This window comes from Pristis pectinata, chromosome 15 (assembly GCF_009764475.1).
Source record: "Pristis pectinata isolate sPriPec2 chromosome 15, sPriPec2.1.pri, whole genome shotgun sequence".
NCBI classification, from domain to species: domain Eukaryota; kingdom Metazoa; phylum Chordata; class Chondrichthyes; order Rhinopristiformes; family Pristidae; genus Pristis; species Pristis pectinata.
The window spans coordinates 12,674,545-12,694,120 of NC_067419.1; the positions used below are offsets into that span (position 1 = coordinate 12,674,545).

The 19,576-nt window shown below is 43.5% G+C and overlaps 1 protein-coding gene across 3 annotated transcripts in view; it reads left to right on the forward strand.

Annotated features, from left to right (window-relative positions):
- The window catches only part of pot1 (protection of telomeres 1 homolog), a 266,060-nt gene that overhangs the window by 131,687 nt on the left and 114,797 nt on the right, over positions 1–19,576 (forward strand). The window lies entirely within an intron of this gene.

Here is a 19,576-nt window from a genome sequence, read left to right on the forward strand (position 1 = left end):
TTCGTCTGAGAGAGCGCAGCAGTTCCTCGCCAGAGCGGGGAGCAGCTGCATCTGGTGTCAGTGGGTGGTGTGTTACCTCAGTGACACCCGAGGCGGAGATTGCAGATACCGACTGTGACATGTAAATGATTCTAATCATTTTCGCAGGCCATAATTAGAGAGCTGCTTTGCATTTTTAAAAGTATCCATTAAGTCAAGGCTGTAGGTCAAGTTGATTGAGTGAGTTAGCTGCAAAAGCTGTGTTTGTTTCAATTGCTGGGATGAAGCTAAGCATAAATACTGTGTCTTTGCCTTCTGCTGTGTTATTTTTGTTTGCTGGGGACAGTTGTACTCATGAATGCTCAGGGAGGGAACTCTGTTCACAGAAATAAAAACAGAAAATGCTGGAAACACTCAGCAGGTCAGGCAGCATCTGCAGAAAGGTGAAATGTTTTAGATTTGGGAGCCTTCATCACCCCAGTTCTGATGAAGGGTCCCAGACCTGAAACATTAACTGTTTCTAATTCCACAGATGCTGCCTGACCTGCTGAGTGCTTTCAGCACTTTTTGTTTTTATTTTAGATTTTCAGCATCTGCAGTTTTTTAAAAATTTTTATCCACTCTGTTTACAGATTTGCTGTCTATCCCCTGTTGGAAGCATTGAACAGTTTTTTTTAAACAAAGGGTTGCTCTATGTTTAGTCTCTCATGAATACTGGGAGTTACTGGACAGGAATCTTCTGACTGTATGTTCAAACAGACGGAGGCACGTGGCCAATGAACAATCGTCAGGGGCCACTTCCTTGGGTAAAACACCCAAGGTTTGCCTGGATTTTGGATTCACTGGTGAGATGTTGGTGAGCTCGGAATAAAGAGTGGGAAATATGCAAGAGATTAAAGTGGAAGCTGAAATATTGTAAGGCAGCTTATTACAAAAATAAATGTTATTATTTTGAAATCCATTGAGTTTTGAAATAGTAATCTGAGTGGCAATATATACATATCAAATTAGTATTTTTAGAGACAAAACAATTATACAATAATTAGCACACAGCATGCCATGAAAAGCTCTAGCCTTGTGGAAGAAAGTGTACCACATCCAGGATTGTTGTAGCAGGAGGAGCTATTGAATACATGAAAGCTCCCTGATTTCTGGAGAAGGCGGCAAAATAGCACTGGCCGTAGGCAATTGGGGATAGTGTCTGACCTTTCGCGTTGAACTGTACAAATGCTCCTTGGAAGATGCCTCCAGGTTCCAACATGACAACAGGCAGCTGGGATAGTCTCGCTCTAATTTCTTACTCCGAGTTCCAGTCTACTGAGTAGCTGGAGCAGCAGATGTAATATTTTAAGCAGTTTATTCAAGCTTACCACCATAGGTTTCCTTCTGTCTTGAAGGTATTGACTTGTTAACTGTGCAGAATCGTCATTGGGATTGGGACCTCCTGAAGTGGCCATAATTAGCATTGGACTTGACTATTGAGGAGTCACAGCAACTCGGTGTCCATGGGTATATTCTAGGTACAGTTCTCTGGATAGGGATTGATAACGGGAATACTTGGCTGATTTTCACTGCACTAACACGGGGGTGCTGAGCCCAGTTGTATTACCACTGTCTCTGCTCTGGGATCAAACAACTAGATGAGTCCACCAATTGGATTTGGGCCTTTCAAGATTGTATGTGTCATTGAGTGACTGGAAGGTATAATTTTTGGAAATTGTAGTTGAATAGAGCCAAGTATTTTGACTTTGTTAATCAGCTCACTGCGCTTAAAATAAAGTTGGTAAGGTGATATTGATAGGTGTTTAGTAGAGACGCCTTGCTGGGCAGACCTTTGAAAGTTCATCAGCAGATTGTGTTGTCTTTTAAATAATCCATAAGGTCTTAATTATGTTACTGAATATTTCCAGTGATACTTTGGAGATTGTTGACATATAATTAGTAGGCAGGATTGCTGACAATTTTAAAATATCTCTCCTCTCCATGGAGGATGTTGGAGATTTCAGCATAAACCCAACCCCTTCCATGGATTTTCAGGGCAGTGTCATGTTATCTGTACTGGGTACATCATTGGCTGAGGTTACCTATGTATTTGACTATCATTTCTGTAGTGTACTGCTGGTAGATTATGTACTCTGGGAAGGCAGTGTTTTAGATTTATTCTCTTTTCTGACCATCTCCTGAATGACTTTTGAAAGCTGCGGGGAATTTGAAGCTCCATTATTTCGAAAACAGAGAATTATCAATGCTGTAATCCTGTTTAATTTTTTTTTCCTAATCTAAGTACCATCATGTTACAGTACAGAATGAATAGTAGCAGGGGAGTTTTAATGGTTGCTCCAACTAATTAGTGCTACTTCAGTCCATGAATCATGATGATCTTCGATCAAACACAACTGGATTGTCACAGGAATTCTAATATAGTGCAAAGGTTTTTACTGTCCCCTGTATCAATAACTGCAATTCATTTTTAAAATCTCTAATGCCTTTTATGCATCCAAAATGACACACATTCACAGTTATCAGGATCACAAATCGTGCAGCTCTGCATTTATTTAAGTATTTGCTTGTGACAAATGCAAAACCAACAATCATTGTCTGGTTGTCATTAACATAAAACTCTGATTTAAGTGCACACACAGACTAAACTAGGGGCGCGGTAGGAAATGCACTTTCCCGGTTGAAATGATAGACTTTGCTGTTTGATTCATGATGTAGTGTTTTGAGTAAAATAAATAAAAGGTAGAAAGTGAATACACTAATAGAAAAAAAACTTTTAAAAAAAACAGTCTGCTGGGATATTTGATGCAAAGAAGTGTCAAACTGAACTGTTAAATTAGGAGAATAAATCCAATGAACAGGATAAGGAAATTGCAGCCACGAAAAGGAATTCAATAAGATTGCGGAACAGTACATTAAGACGGGAAAGAAAAAAATTGCATTCTGAAGAAACTAGAACAAGAACCATTAAAGTGCACTTGCCTCTTGGAACCAGAGCAATGTTTTCCAACTCCACAGGTTGAACGCTTGAACACTGAAGTTTAGTCTGAGTGATCAGGGAGGGATATCCTTGCCAAACTCACCTGCAGTTGGGTGTGCTCAGGACAGGACAGGTGAGAAATGTCCTTCCAGTATGAGGAAAGCTTCGAGGTGATGGTTGCCAACTGCCGAAAGTGTGAGCTGTTTCCAAACTCTCCTGGAAACTGGGGTCTGCTTGGGCTCCAGTTGCCGTGGGTTTGCTTTGTAGATGCTTCACTTTCACCTTTGAAACATCGTTACTTGGTTCACTAGCATTTTTTGCACTAAAACCGGGAAGTGATTCTTCTGCCATGAAGGCTTGACCTTCAGTATTATAAGCACATTGGAAGCTTTTCACCTCTGGGTTCCAGTGCAGGGAAGCGGCCTGTCTGAAAGAATAGCGAAGCTGGGATTAGTTTGGAATTCCTTGCAGATCAGGAACATGAACATAAAACATATAATACCCCTGAGATGAGTGACATAATGACAGGTAGAGACTTACTGAGCCGAATGATCTGTGCAATGAGTAGCACTTTTTGAAGTCTCTTTAACACTGAGCTCTGATTTAAATGAAAAATGACTTGTAAAGTCAAAAACTTAGTTTTGCAGCTGTCCCAAGCCAATATTTACTTCCATGACTCACACCGCGTTGAGTCTAGTGTGCATGTTCCTTGTTTGAATCTCTTCATCTTTCCCGATTACCCCTCTGGTTTCTGTTTCATTGACCACGTTGCCATCACCTCGAGGAAGTCTTCACCCTGATAACCTTTGCCGTCCCACTTTTCTCCCAGCCATTTCCCCATCTTGTCCAAACTCTATCTCACTCTGCACATTACCACCTCAACGTGGTAATCCCTCACTCTCACTTCTGTACTGTGCCTTTGGGACTCAACCATCTGTGGAGGGAAATGGGCATCCAGATGAAGGGTCTCGACCCGAAATGTCGACAGCCCATTTCCCTCCGACGTGCTGAGTTCCTCCAGCATTTTGTTTGTTGCTCCAACTTCCAGCATCTGGAGTCTCTTGCCTCTTCAGTTAGAGGATCATCACGTGCATCAGCTAAGTATCTTCTTGCAAGGCATAAAAAAAATTGAGATATTTTTACAGATTTGTAATTTTATGGGGTCACTTTGGGCTTTGTGAGGTGTTTATTTCCAGCTGTTGACTCTTCACACACCAGAGGACAGTTGTCACCCCTTTGCACATATGCTGCCCGTGGGTATATGACTGCTTTATTGGAGGAAAGGGTATCTAGGTTATGGAATAACTGGTGTTCACCTGTCTGGCCCAATGACCATGGATCAAGAAGACGTATTTATTAATCAAAAAGCAAAGAACTGCGGATGCTAGAAATCTGAAATATAAACAGAGCATGATGGAGATGGTCAGCAGGTCAGGTAGAAACATGGTTGAAGACTTTCATTGGGAGCTCTGGTTTTCCTCTGAAGAGATGCTGGCTAACCTGCTCTGTATTTCCAACATTTTCTATTTTTTTTTCTTGTAACTATTAACATTGGGATTAAACAACCTATACCCCTCTTCCTCCAACATCTACACATATTCCATAAGAATTCAGACCATTGTTTCACTCTTCAGCTGTGCTTTTAAATGGTGCATTTGAGGATTTTGAGTGAGGTTTTTGGACCTGAGAGGTTTGGAGGTTGATCCAGTCAATCTCAAAGGTCTTTATTACATTGGGGCAGCTAATTTCATGCTGTGGTTACAGTACCTGAAATTCTCCATTCAGCATTACTCTATATTGAAGTAGTAACAAATTAATTCTGTTGACATACACTAGTAAAATTACAACTCTGCTCTCCTTGAGGTACCTGAAATTATAATTTGGGTGTATTGTACATCCACTCACTGAAGTCCCAGTGAGTAGGCATTCCAGAGAGGATATTGGAATTTGCAGGGCTTTTCTGTGTATACAACTTTTAAAACTTGCAACTTTAATGCAGTAATAGTTCTACATAACCCAGCTGGACGTTATTTTTGGCAGATAATAGTTGATTTGCTTACAGATCTCTCCAGTGTTTTAGACCTAGGCATTTGAATGTTTAGTGCTTTTTCATCACTGTGTGTCTGAACGTTAAGTCCTCTGTCCGGAGAGGAACACTTCTGCGACCATTTCCTGGTTGACGCCCATCATTCTGGAACTAGCACCAGGTACCTCCAATTGCTGTTCACTGTTGTGACCTGAAGTGGTTTCAATGTCATTGGTGTGTGGGATGGCTTCACTCCACTTAGAGCATTTGGGATTTGGGGGGGGGGGGGGGGGGGGCGGTGTGGGGGGGGGGGTTGGGTTGTGGTGGGGTTGCAGAGAAAATGAGGTGAAATTGTTTCAGGAGCAGCCATCATTGAGTGCTTCCTGGATGGCTAGGTCTTCACAGAGCAACCCTGAACTGAGACTAAGGTCAGCATACCTGCCTTTTATCTTTGCCTTTGGACTGGACAAATCATTATTTATCGACTCTGAACTGGTGAGAAGCACCTGGGTATGTGAAAAGTTTGATTAAAAGTCAGCAGCACTGACCAGTTGATTTCCTTTCCTGTTTTTCACTATATCACCATGGTAGAATGCTCAATGCCCAATTAGTTTTAATCATTGCCGTGCTGGGCTTGTAGATAATTCAGGCCCCAAGCTAAAATGAGGGGCAGGAAAAGTGCGGCTGGTTCATCAAGTCTGCCGTGCACTCATTAACATCTTTCTTCCTTTCCCCTAAACACACATGAGCACACAGGTGCATACACACCTAATTCATCCTGCATATGTTAACTGTTAATTCATTTCCTTCTCATGAAATGGTGTCTGCGAAGCTATGCCTTGTGACCATCTGTTTTATTCTATTTCTTAGGCAGTCTACTCCAGGGTCAATGCCAGTTTTGTGAGGCTCTGAAGAGTGCCATGCGGACTTGGCAGTGGTTTGTGCTGCCTGGTAGTGGGTGGGATGTTTGGACTGATGCACGCCCCCTCTCTGTGATCTTTTTGTCGAGACTCAAGGTTCCCATTTTGAGTGGTCAAGGGGTAGGAATGAGAAGAGTCATTGGGGAATTTGTAATCTTCAAAAAAGATTGTGAGAATACCATCCTTTTTTTTAATCAGCTTTAGTTCAGTCTGATGGAATGCAAAATGTAGAGAAGTCTAACAGGTTCATCTGTCACAGTGAAGTTGGAGGAAGCTGCCTATTTTGCATCAACATAGCTGTAATTGTAGTGTGGCTGCAGTCGATCTGCAAAAGACGCAAGGATTGAAGCTGGACCAGTACAGAACTTAGGAAAAAAAACAAACAGGCATCAGATGTGATAATTGCCCCCAGATCAAGTTTCACAAATTGAAAGCCTAAACCTCATTTAGCATCATTAACCAGACATTGGCCAGTCACGGCTAGTGAGCAGAAGCTGCAACTGGCTGCAGTTTCATTATATCTGTGTCCCCATCCAGTGTAAATGCCAAAATTAATGACTTAAAGGGATATACTTCGCGTTGTATGTTGCATCTTGAATGTGTGTTTGCTTCATCTGTGAAAGGCAGTTCAGGATGAGAATGTGGATGAGTGAACACGATAAAAGATCGTATAGTCAATAGACGCAAATAACTTTGCGAAGAGCATGATGAAATAGAAAAGGTCAGTGGGAAGATGCTGGCACTTAGCTAGTCGCTGGTATCAAGCTGGCTATAGCTATTGGACTGAATTTTGATGACTTGGCTATTTCTCTGAACATTGATTTTCAGTGTTTTGGCCAAGACTGGTTACTGCTGGTTCCATCTGTAGGTGGAGCTTGGAACTGGGGAAAGGGAAATTGTTAGAAATCTAGTTGTTGGCATATCCCCAGCATGATTGTTCTGGTCTCAGTGTAACCTGCTTTAAGGTGCACTTGTAGCTTCTCTCTGCATGTCAGTGTATGTACTGAAATAAAACAAGAAAATTTACAAGTTCTGGATGAATGAAACTAAAATAGAAAATGCTGGGGGGGGGGAATAAAACTAATCATTCAACATCTGTAAAAGGAAAGGCAGCTGGTGATACTTTAGACTTCTGTTTTTGTTATGACTCTTTCTGCAAATATTTTATATTTTATATTTCTATTAAAGCTGTTCACTTACACTCTGGATTTTGCATATGCTGGTTATCTTTTCCCTCTGTACTTTCTCTAGCCTTACTAAAGTGGCTGAATATTTTCAGTCTTCAGTACTGGAGGTGAATAGTTTTGCTAAGAATATTGTTGTCCGTCATTCTCTTTACTGATGCTGAGTCACCTGCTGTGTTTCTGAAATTAGCTGCCAACCTGCCTCAGCAAGGTCGCCACTTAAACACCAACTCTTTCCTCACCAGGAATCCAAATAAATGAAGGAGGTTGTAAACTTGAAGGGTGATTTAGAAGTCATTTTATTGCTTGCATGTCCAGGCCCACAACTAGATTTATTCCTCCTCCGACTGTTTTGTATGTGCAACACAAGGTATGTGATGGATGTGTACTAAAAGCAAGGTCTTTAATAGTGGAATGGATATTGCAGTGTTACCAGAGTAGATTTCACAGTAAACTCCTCATGTTACCTCCCTTTCTTTGGCCTTTGCTTTCCTGCCAGTTTTTGCTATTGTTTTCTTGTTTATTTCTCTGTTAATCACCTCTCTGTTGCCCTCTTTCCTTACTGCATTCTGCTCCCCTTTCCCTCCTCTTACAAGTTCCCCTGTTGATCATCCCTTGCACTCACTTTTCCCTCTAACCATTCTCTCTCCATTCCCTGTTTCTTTAGCTTTCCTGTTTCTCCATTCTGTGGTTTCATTAATTTTCCTCTTGTCCTCTCTTTTACTCCACCTTCAAACATTCTCCTTATTACTCCATGCTTTTTAACAATACTTTGTGGAAGGTTTTGCCTTCTCCCCTTCCCCTGCAGCTTTCCTTTCTCGCCTCCCACATCCCTGAAAATCTCCTTTATAGACCCACCTTCACAGGCTCAATTTTTCTGATGCCAGCGATACTCTGGCAAAATTGTTCTCTCAATCTTTCCTCATTCTTCATTCTGCCTCTAGCTCCTCCTTCTGCACACAAATTGCACAAAATTTGCACCGTAGAAGTGGCGTCCAAAGTCCAATTATATGCACGTTTGGTGCAGATTGTTAGGATGAATTAATAGCCCATTAGCTTCACGTGAACACATTTAAATCCCTCCATAATTCCATTAGGAAATGCTGGTGCTTTTGCCCTCTTATTAGAAAACGGCCAGTGAAGATTAATGCCTCAGATCAGATTCAAGAATGACAGTCTTTTGGGCAGCAGTGATCCCTGCCCTCCAATATGCTTCGGATACCTGGACTACCTATTGCAGGCATCTTAAGCGCTGCAAAGATACCATCAATGTCGCAAAATCCTTCAAATTCACTGGAAGGATATGTGAAGCGACAGCTGGTGTCCTCTCTGAGCCCAACTTCCCCACATAGAGGCCTGAGTCACATTCAGCTACATTGTCACTCGTACCTAGCACCAGACCCCCGAAACAGATGCTCTGTTCTGACATCTGTCACAGGAAAAGGTCACGAGGACCGAGATGAAGGTTGTGCTCAAAACCACCTTGAAGAAATGAAGCATCCCTACTGACTGTTGGGAATCCCTGGCCCAGGAGCGCTCAAGGTGGAGAAGGAGCATTCGGAATGGTATCGAGGACTTCACCTGTGCATCAGGAGCCCTGTGTAAATGGCAGAAGGTTCATACCACCTCCCAAACTACGCAACCACTCGATCAGTCACTACCTGCACGATGTGTGGAAGAGTGTGCGGTTCCCATGTTGCCCCATGAGCCACCTCTGAACCCACGGGACCAGAGAGGAAGCAAGTCATCCTCAGTCCCAAGGAAGTGCTTGAGAAGAAGATGACAAGGATCCCAGTGCAGAGGCTAACAATTTTTTTTTCTTCTTTTCGCTGGTTATGCAGTGCAATCTTGTGGGAAAACTTGCCTTTCTTCCCAGTGGAACTGATCAGCGTTGGCTATTCACACTTTGCTCAAAACTGCGGTGGCATTTCTACCTGTGGTGGAATTTGCACATTTTCCCTGTGACCTGTGGGTTGTCAGGTTAATTAGACACCCCCGCCTTCAGTGTGGAGGTGAGTGATAGAATCTGGGGAGAAAGGATGGGAATGTGGAGGAGAAAAAATGGAATAGTGCAAATGGGTGTTTGATGGTCGGCACTGACTTGGTGGGCTGAAGGGCCTGTTTTGGTGCTGTATGACTCTGACTTTTTGTACACTAATTATATAGCAAAATAGTCTCCCTAGTATGCAAATCTGAGGAAGGTGTCAGTACCCCAAGCAGGAAGTCGCAATTCTGGACATTAGGTAGCAAGTCAGTGAAAAGGCCTTGCTCTCTGTCCAAATTGGTTTGAGAAGAAAGGTTTGAGAAGAAAAGGTTGGAGCAGCATTTGTTCAAGGCACGTGAACTGTTTGTGACGGTTTAATGGTTGTATTTTGCTTTAATATTTTAGCTTGCTTCTTGGCATAATTTGTACATTTTGCTAGCTGGGTGTTTGAAGCAAACTGAAGCTTCTCACCATGAAGAACAGTCTTTAAACCCAAAAAGTTGGCTCCCTACCAATGAAACTAGCTAGGTGGCATAGCAATAGAGGATGCCAGCAAACAAATATGGTTCAGGAAACTGGAAACACAAGAGATTCTGCAGATGCTGGAATCTGGAGCAACACACTCATAATGCTGAAGGAACTCAGCAGGTCAGGCAGCATCTGTGGAGGGAAATAAACAGCGGACTGTCCTCAAGGCCCTAAACGTCGACTGTTTATTTCCCTCCATTGATGCTGCCTGACCTGCTGAGTTCCTCCAGCACTTTGTGGGTGTTGTTTCAAGAAAATGACTGTGGGCTGATGAAGTCACAGGGAAGCTAATTCTGTTATTACGATTCTACATGCTTGTAGCCTTCATTAAACACTCACTAGGAGGAGAATTGTCATAAGTTTGCAGCAGAAAAATTACTTAAGATGGCTATGACAACAAAGGTCAGGATTGTCTTGGCCATCCATTTCCATCTGTTATTTGCCCTCACTTTACCTCAGTTCCCCAGTACTTTTCCCCAAATAATTGAGTTGCCAACCATAGCTGGTTCCTGTCCTGGCTTATGAGCACTGAGGATCTCGCTGTTGAGATTTCAAAAGAGCTCATAGTGTATTCAGGAGGAAAGGCCCAGGGTAAAACTACAACACCAAACAAGGCATTTAAGTCTTCGTAATTGCTGGATGAAGTAGGGTTGAGGCTCAGACTAAAAGTGCAGTGGGGAAATGAAAGTTTAAAGGCATGTTATAAGTAGTTCTATTGAACCTAAACACAATAATAAAAAAAACTTCCCTGTATGAAATCCAGTATACAGAAAGGAAAATAATAGAAAATGATACAAAGTCGACCTGCTGCACCATTTGACAGGGTAGACCTGGGCAACAAAAGCTTGAAGAACACAATATTGTCTTATGTTAGGAGGTTTGAAAAGTAAATAAAATGTGAACTGTACATTTTAGTGTGGAAGTGTGACAAGGCAGTGATATCGACCTTAAATGTGTCAAACATAATGCCTATTAAGGTCATTTCTGTAAAGATATGTACATGAACGTGCCATTTCAGACACCATGCATCACACGGTACCTTACACCAATTTTTTTTTTAACATTTTGAAATCCTCTTTAATTCTGAAATACAATACATATTAGTGATAAATAGTCTTAAGGGTTAGAAAATTTATTAAGCAGCAATTATGGCTTTGTATGTCACTAAGAATTCCTCATATTTAAAAAAAGGTAAGAATTTCAAGGGCTTTTATTGTGGGGCCAGTTTATAAGTATCTTAAATATAACTTAGTGAATTCCATTGATGGTGCTGGAAAAGTCTTCAAGCAGTATATGTAGTCTGCAGAGAGACTCTGATCACAACTTGGGGATTTCCATAATAGGCACTGCATGGCGAGATCCAAAACTTGCTGAGTTTCATAAACCAATGGCAAACACAGATAGGTTTTGTTGTAATACTAGTACAAAATCCAGCCCAAAACGTGTGTCTATTTATCCTCTTGGTAATTAATGCTTGAATTTAGGGACCTCTGCCTGCATTAACAATATATTGGGACCTTTAGTTGAATTTGAATACCAGAGGAAAGAAGGAAGTTTTTTTTATTAAATTCATAAACAGTTAAGGCTGTGACAGACAGATTTCAACAATGTTTAAAAGCCAGAAAATAACACCTTGTGACTCACTATGTAAGTACGCAAGAAATTGACATGCCCAATGTGAAGGGCGTTTGGAAAAACAGTTGACTTTGGACTTGTGCTTCCTAAAGTTCTTCACCACTGGGGTTTTGTCAAGTTATTTCTGGGTTGGTTTTAGGTGAATTAAGTAAGATTGATAGGATGATTAATGAATGGCTTGGATATTAGGAGGTGAGCATTTGGTCTTTTTTTTCAAGCAATTTCTGGTACATGTAAAAACAGAGCTACTTCTGACTGATTTGATCACCCTTCTGAGAGAATGCTCACCTGAAGACAAGGCAGATTCATAACAACCTCTCAACTAAGCAGTTAATGTCTGCTGTCAGGTACTTGCAAGTGGAAGTTGTTCACTTTCCAGCTTGTTCTTGCTGTGTGAGTGAATTGTTGCTGAAGGTTATACAGTACATGGGTTTTGTATGAAACCCTGTGTAGTGTGGAGCAGGGGCAGTACACGTTCAGAGTGAAGCTGATGAGCAGTGTCAATGTTCTGAGCTTGTGTCAATTCATTGTGTTTCCAGCAGCATGAGGCTGCTGGAAGGAGGGAGGCTTGCTCGGTTCCTCTGCTTTCTCCAGAGGTCCTTCCATCCCAAAGCTGAAGTGTGAACATAAATATTTAAGAGAACTGAGTGATTGCCCAAATCATTTTAAACTCCATTCTGTGTTTAAGTAGAGAGTGTCAGTTTGAGTTATTCTGTGAAGGCCATGAAATTCATTATGGGGAAACATTGAGTAGTGAGGCAGCAGAGGGTGAGATGAAGTATTCTTAAAAGCATGGGGGGAGGCGATAGGACTGGATCAGCTGTAAATGCCTCCACCCGTGCTTTTTTTAAGAACGCTTTATCTGTGCCTCTGCTGGCTTTCTACTCGATATTCCCCCGTTCTGAAATCCAGGACCTTCTCTAGAGTGCAGGATTCCTTGTGAAGTGTAACTTGTTTTTCTGGTCAGTGAACTTTTACAGACTTCCAGAAAACGTGAGGCAGATTAAATCCTGCTCACCCAGTGCATTCGGTCTCCTTTGCAATGCAAGTCTTGTGTGCTCCAGATCACTTGGCACCCCATCTGGTGCAGGAACCCAGTTTAAATGGCCCAGCAGCATTTCCTGCTCTCTCTCTGGTCCTTCCCTGATGTACCAGTCTCTTTGCTTTCCTGGTTTCCTTTTCAATTGCACCCTATACTCATGCAGGCTTTCTGTTGTGTTAAGCTCGCTGCGACTGTAATAAGCTTCCCTTTTTTTGCTTTTCCGATCTTGTTTCTTGCTATCAATGTGAGCTGGACCTAGACCTGTGGAAACCCCCAACCACTTTTCGTTCGTGGGGCTGTGGTTGGTGTAAACCTTCACTGTACCCTTGAATTCCTCCCAATGCTCTAAGTCCAGGACCAGAGGGCACAATCTTAGAATTAGAGGGTACAGTTTCAAGACAGAGATGAGGAAAAATTTCTTTAGCCAGAGGGTGGTGAATTTGTGGAACTCCTTGCCACGTACAGCAGTGGAGGCCAGATCAGTGGGGGCGTTCAAGGAGGAGATAGATAGATATCTAAATAGTCAGGATATCAAGGGATATGGGGATAAGGCCGGAAATTGGGATTAGAATAGATTTTTTTTCTTCCCCCATTCCCCATTTCTCATTTCTATTTCCCTTTCCGTGGAGCAGACTCGATGGGCCAAATGGCCTGCTTCTGCTCCCTTGTCTTGTGATTATGGTCAGATTGCTGTGTCCAGTCCACAGTTGCTTAATACCTCAGCCAAGTAAAATTGGCTTTACTCCATTTTTGAAGCTTTTATTCTGCTCTGTCTATGTTCCTTTCCATAACCCTGTAATGCCATTCTCTTCTTTTCCAAGATCACGTCAGCTATGATCTGATAAAATGGTGGACCAGGCTCAAGGGATGGAAGGCTGGCTGCTGCTTCTACTTCTTGTCTTCCAGCTGAATTATGGAGTGGCTATGTGTCTGCTCTGGGCCACACTCTTTGACCCAGCAAAGCCCCCGGGTGAAGTCTTCTTCTTGGGGCCCTGCTCCCGGCACTTCAGACTAACCAAACACAGCGTGGGATTTTTGTGGGGGGGGGGGGGAAGAACATTTGGGAGAGGGTTGCCTCTGACAAGGCCAGCATTTATTGCCCACCCTTAATTGCCCTTGAGATGATGGTGCTTCGCTACCTTCTTACTTCACTGCAGACCTTGTGGTTGGGGAGGGAGTTTCAGTATTTAGACCCAGAGAAGATATAGGATATATTTCCAAGTCAGGGTGGCGCGCAGCAGAGAGGGGAACCTGCCGGTGGTGGTGCATGGTTCCTGGTGCCTTGTCCTCGATGGTTGAGGTTGCTTGTTTGGGAAGAGTTGCTGGAGTAGCTTGGATGAATGCATTTTTTTTGGGTGGGGCGGTGCACACTGCAGCCCATGCACCATAGCAGCTATCTCAGAATGGTTTTGACAGCCGGTGAGGTTTGTCCCTCCTGCCCAAACTCGTGGGGAGTCGATACAGCTGGGGCCACTGAAGACCAGAGAGACTGCAGATGCTGGAATGTGGATCCAAGAAACAAATTAGCGGAGGAACTCAGCAGGTCAAGCAGCACCTGTGGTGGCAAAGGTTTAGTCAATGTTTTGGGTCATGACCCTGCAACAGGACTGCGAGTGTAGAGGGAATGTAGCCAGTGTAAAGAGGTGAGAGAGCAGTGTGAGACAGAGGCTGGTAGGTGATTGGTGGAACCAGGTGAAGGCAGAATGATGGGCAGGTGCAGCCAGCAGGGGGAGTGTGAGGGTAGCCTACAACCCAGTGGTATGAACATTAAATTTTCCAATTTCGGGTAACCCACTCCTCCACTGTTCCTTTCCTGCTCCTCGCTGTCCACTGAGGTTCTCTCCCCCTTTGTTCACCTTTCCCACTTCCATCTGTCTATCACCCATGCACCTGTCCAGCTGTGTTTCTCCGTACCTTTGACCCATCCCCTGGTGGATCTCCGCCCCTGCATCTGCCTCTCACTGTCTCTTACCTGCATCTACCTTCCGCCACTTTGTGCCCACCCCACCTCCCCTCTTTTGTCCACCTATCACTGCTCTGGCTTCCCCTTTTCCTATCTTCAGTCCTAAAGGAGGACTAGCCTGAAACGTTGACCGCCTGCTTTTCTCCACGGATGCTGCCTGACCTGCTGAGTTCCTGCAGCATCTTGTTGTTTTCTCATCTAGATTCCAGCATCTGCAGTCCTTTGTTTCCTCTTTGTTACTTCTCCCTCCGGCTACTCTTCCTATTTCCTCACTTAACACATCATCTTGCAGCTCCTCTCTCTACCTTCCCACCTCCTCTCCCCCACCTGGCTCTATCTGCCCATTTTTTCTTTTCCTTTTATCTGTTCCTACCGATCATTCACCAGCTTCCGTCTCCACACTGCACCGCCTCACTCCCCCATCATGCTCCATCTGACCATCATCCCCCACCTCACTTGGTTCCACCTATCACCTGTCAGCCCCTGTCTCACCCCTCCCTCTCACCTCTTTATTACTGGCTTCCCTCCACACCCTCAGTCCTGAGGCAGGGTCTCAACCCGAAATGTCGGCCATCCCTCTGCTACCACAGATGCTGCTTGACCCGCTGAATTCCTCCAGTGGTTCGTTTTTCGCTCCATTGCCATTGAATGTTTGTGAATATCTTTTAACACTCGCGGGAGCACTGAAGATGTGTTAAAATAACATTGTTAAGAACGATTGAAATAGTTTTCTTTGCATTTAAAATGCTAACAAAAAAACTCAATTAAAATCGTTAGAGCTAACTAAAATAAAAACCTAACTATTTAGCTTTCTCCTGGGAGCTGGTGTCTCCCATTCATTGGAATGGGAATGCCATGCTTGTATCAGATTTAGGGCTAGTGTGAGCACAGCATGGGTTCAGGAGCAGGTTCCATGAGCTGAGTACATAGTGCTACCGGCCAGTGTAGCATGGGCTGCGTTATCAGCCCCGGGTCTGGGTGAGAGATGCCACTGCTAGTTTAAGCCTTCAGCAGCACTGGAAATCAGAACTTCCCAGGTAAGTCCTGGCATTAGTGCTGGCACTTGGGCTGAAGGTTGGTCCCATGCTTAATGTCTCCAAAACGTCCTCCCTCTCCTTTGCCCTTCCACCTGCCCAGGTTCAGTCCCAGAACCCTTTACTCTTTTTGCTTCGGTTTGCCACTTATTGACTTTTTAAAAAAAATAAAAGCCGTGAAAGCATTCTCACATTTGTCACGGGTTGATGCATGGTCCTTTGGCACCTGACGTTAGTACTTGGAACAAATGAGCTGAATGGGAATGATCTTTGTGAGTGTGGATTGCAGACTCAAGTAAGATAATGTTCTGAAGTGTGCAGAACTGGGATTGAAGCTACATCCTGCTCACAAGAGTGAGGGTGCTCACTGTTGATGAAGCGTCCATAGCAGATGATGAGTTTTGACCCGATAGGTCAACTATCCATTTCCCTCCATAGATACTGCCTGACCCGCTGAGTTTCTCCAGCAGTTTGTTTTTTCTTTGCTGATCATGGCCGACGCATTATCACCAGGACTGGAGAAAGGAGTGGGGCGAAACATGATCAGGCAGTTGAAATTTCCTTATTACCTGCCCCCTATTTTTGCACTTCTCAGGAGTCTGCCTACATCTTTGATCATTAGTCTCCCTCTGACTGCTGTGGGCCACCAGTGCACTTCCAGCACCGTGAACGCTCCTCTGATCAGGCAAACCCACGCGGCCTCATTTGTTCACCTTCCCAGCAGTACAACCCTCCTCGCGCCTGCGGTTGAGACTATAATATTGCTGGCCTGCATCTCTCTCTGCTCTCTATTGATCTCCTCTGGCAAAAAAAAATCCTGTAACCAGGGATGTTGAACTGCCATATTTCAGTAAAAGCCACAGTACCATGCTCCTAGATATCTGTCAGTACCTTCAGTTCCTTGGCTAGCACTAATAAATCACTAAACAATGCCAAATTTCTTTGTTGTCTATTTTTTTTGAAAACCTTTCAAATAATAGAGCACGGAGACAGGTCTACCAGCCATGCCGACCATCGAGCACCCTTTGAAACTAATCTCATTATTCTTCCCGTGTTCCCTTGACAATCCCCAGATTCTACCACTTACCTACATGCCGAGGGCAAGTTACAGGGCCAATGAACCTACCACCCTGCATGTCTTTGGAATGTGGGAGGAAACCAGAGCACCTGGAGAAAGCCCACGCAGTCATAGGGAAAACATGCAGACTCGCACAGACAGCACCAGGGGTCAGGATTGAAGCTGGGTCTCCGAAGCTGTGTGGCAGCAAGTCAAGTGGAGTTTATTGTCATGTGCAGGAGTTCGCTGAGGTTACAGGTGCAATGAAAAATGTGTTTGCAGCAGCATCACAGGCACGTAGATTCGGACAACACACAAGAATATCAATTGTCTTGTATGATTTATGTACAATGAAGGAAAAGACGGTTGCAAACATGACATCAGTGCAAAAACACGATTAGAAACCAGTCCATGGTAGCGTAGGCGATGGTCCATAGTGTTCTGTTGCTGCGGTAGGTTTAGGGCTGTGCAGGTCAGTTCAAGAACCTGATGGTTTTGGGAAAGTTCTACAGCAGCTCTACGAACTGCACCACCTGTGCCTTTTGGTCCATTTGTCCCTGTACCTTCCACATCCCTCTCTGCCTTCTCGACTCAGTCTGTGACCTCCTGAAACATGCTATCCATGTATCATTCAGCCTTGTGGATAGAGTACAGGTATATAATCAAGCTCTAAGTTACAAAAATAAAAATAACTGTTCAAGACTCTCTGCAGGTCCTACCGAATCTGTGAAAAGGGAAAGAGAGCTGATGCTTCAGGTTGGACACCCTTTATCAAAATTGGGAAAGAGAGAGAGAAAAATATTGCTCTTAAGTTGCAGAGAAGTGTGGGGGTTGGGGGAGGTGATGGATAGGACAAAGGGAATATCTTTGATAGGGTGAGGCTGGGGCTTGCAGAGGTTGATTACTTGTCTTTGTCTAAGCAAAATGCACAGCTTGAGCTCCTCCATCTGACCTCGCTTGCTGCTGCAGGCTAGTGTTGGAAAGGAATCACCAAGTCCCCGCTTGATGTTGGATGTGCATTCGAGGGGAGTGCGTTGTCCTGCCAAATATTAGAATACAGCCAAATAATCAACAGTGTGATACCGTCTGGAAAACAAACAAAACTGCAGATGCTGGAATCTGAGGCAAAAATAGAAATGGTGGAAGAACTCAGCCTGTCGAGCAGCATCTGTAGAAACAGAAACTAGTTATTGGTATTGGTTTATTATTGTCCCTTATACCGAGGTACAGTGAAAAACTTGTCTTGCATAACGTTCATACAGATCAATTCATTACACAGTGCATTGAGGTAGTGCAGGGTAAAACAATACAGAATGCAGAATAAAGTGTCACAGCTACAGAGGAAGTGCATTGCAGGTAGACAGTAATGTGCAATTTCATAACGAGGTAGATTGTGAGGTCAAGAGTCCATTTTAGCGTACTAGGGAACCATTCAATTGTCTTGTCACAGCAGGATAGAGGCTGTCCTTGAGCCTGGTGGTACTTGCTTTCAGGCTTTTGTATCTTCTGCCTAATGGGAGAGGGGAAGAGGAGAGAATGTCCGGGGTGGGTGGGTCTTTGATTATGCCGCTATCTAAAGGCTGCTTTACCGAGGCAGTGAGGAGTGTAGACAGAGTCCATGGAAGGGAGGTTGGTTTCCGTGGTGTGTCCACAACTCTCTGCAGTTTCTTACGGTTCCGATCAGAGCAGTTTCCACACCAAGCCGTGATGCATCCAGATAGGATAGCTAATGTTTCAGGTCAAGGATCCTTTCTCAGTATTGTGCTTCACTCCCTCTCCCACGGCCCCCCTCCCCCTCCTTCCACCTCCCCCTTTTCAATTAGTCATCCACTTTGAAACAGAGTGAGAGTTCTTCCACTGGGTTAGAGGGTTTTTGTTTTCACTCTCAGTCAAGAGATTGTGGCAAAATTTAGTCATATGTCCCAGAGCAGCTTGGAAAGGGAACTGTATTGTCAGAGGTGTCTCCTTTTGAAAGAGGTGTTTAATCAAAGCCTCCTCTGATCCGATGGCACTATTTTGAAAAAGAGTACAGCCAATATTTATCCGTCAAAAACTATCACTGAAGCGGATTATCAGGTCATTTATGTCATTGCTGTTCATTTCTACACTTCAGCAAATTCTTAATTAGCTGTGAAGTACTTTGGGATGTCCTGAGATTGTGAAAGGTGCGATATGAATCAAAGTTCTTTCCTTTATTATTCTTATTTAACAGCAGACTGCACATTGTGCAAATGTCTTTTAATTCACATTAGTTCAACTGGCCAATAACTATTTCTATAAGAAGAATAGTAATTGTCATAGTTCTGACAGTCTTTTGAATTGCCCATTTACAATTCGCTGGAAGCATTTAAACTTTTCAATCTGAATCGTCTCTTGGAATAATGCTCTGACTGAAGTTGTAATAATTGAGTAGGTAGACTTGATTGCTTTGCAGTTTAATTGCCTGGCAGGTTCACTGTATATAACCCTGTGGAGCCATTTGAATTAAATGACAGCTGGTTGTTAAAAACTTACTACTCCAGTTGATCATATTTCAAAATACACTGCTCAAAAGAGCATTAGGCAAGAAATTGGATTAACTTGTGCCTCTTTTTTTATGTGCAAGTTGCACATAAAAGCAATCTAACCTGGGTTACGTAGTCCTGTGGGAAATCATGCCCATCGGGAACTTGGGCCCAGCACTTTTGGGCACTATTCACATCAACCTTTTTGACAAATGACCATTGACAAGGCAGCACACCTAATTCATCCCTGTATTTAAGAAAGGATGTACTAGCGTTGAAGGCAGCCCAGAAGAGGTTCATGAGGCTAATTTCTGGGATGAGGATTGTCCCATCATGAAAGGCCTTTTTAAAAAAAAAAGTTATATCTGCCTTCTTTGGCGTTTAGAAGAATGAGGGGTGATCTTACTGAAACGTGAAATCTTAAGAGGGTATGACAGCGTAGATGTTGGGATGTTTCCACTTGTAATTGAGCCTCGAACAAGGGGTCATTGTTACAGGATAAAGGATGGTCATTTAAAATTGAGATTTGTATGAATTTCTTCTTCCAGAGGGTGGCGAATATCTGAAATTCTCCATCATAGATTTGCTTAGCACGGAAATAGGCCTTTTGGCCCACTGTGAACAGTGCTGACCATTAAGTACCTCCCTGTACTAATTCCATTGATCCACAGCTCACCAGGCCCTGGTGATTCAAGTGCTTGTCCAGAAGCTGCTTAAATGTTGTGAGAGTACCTGACTCC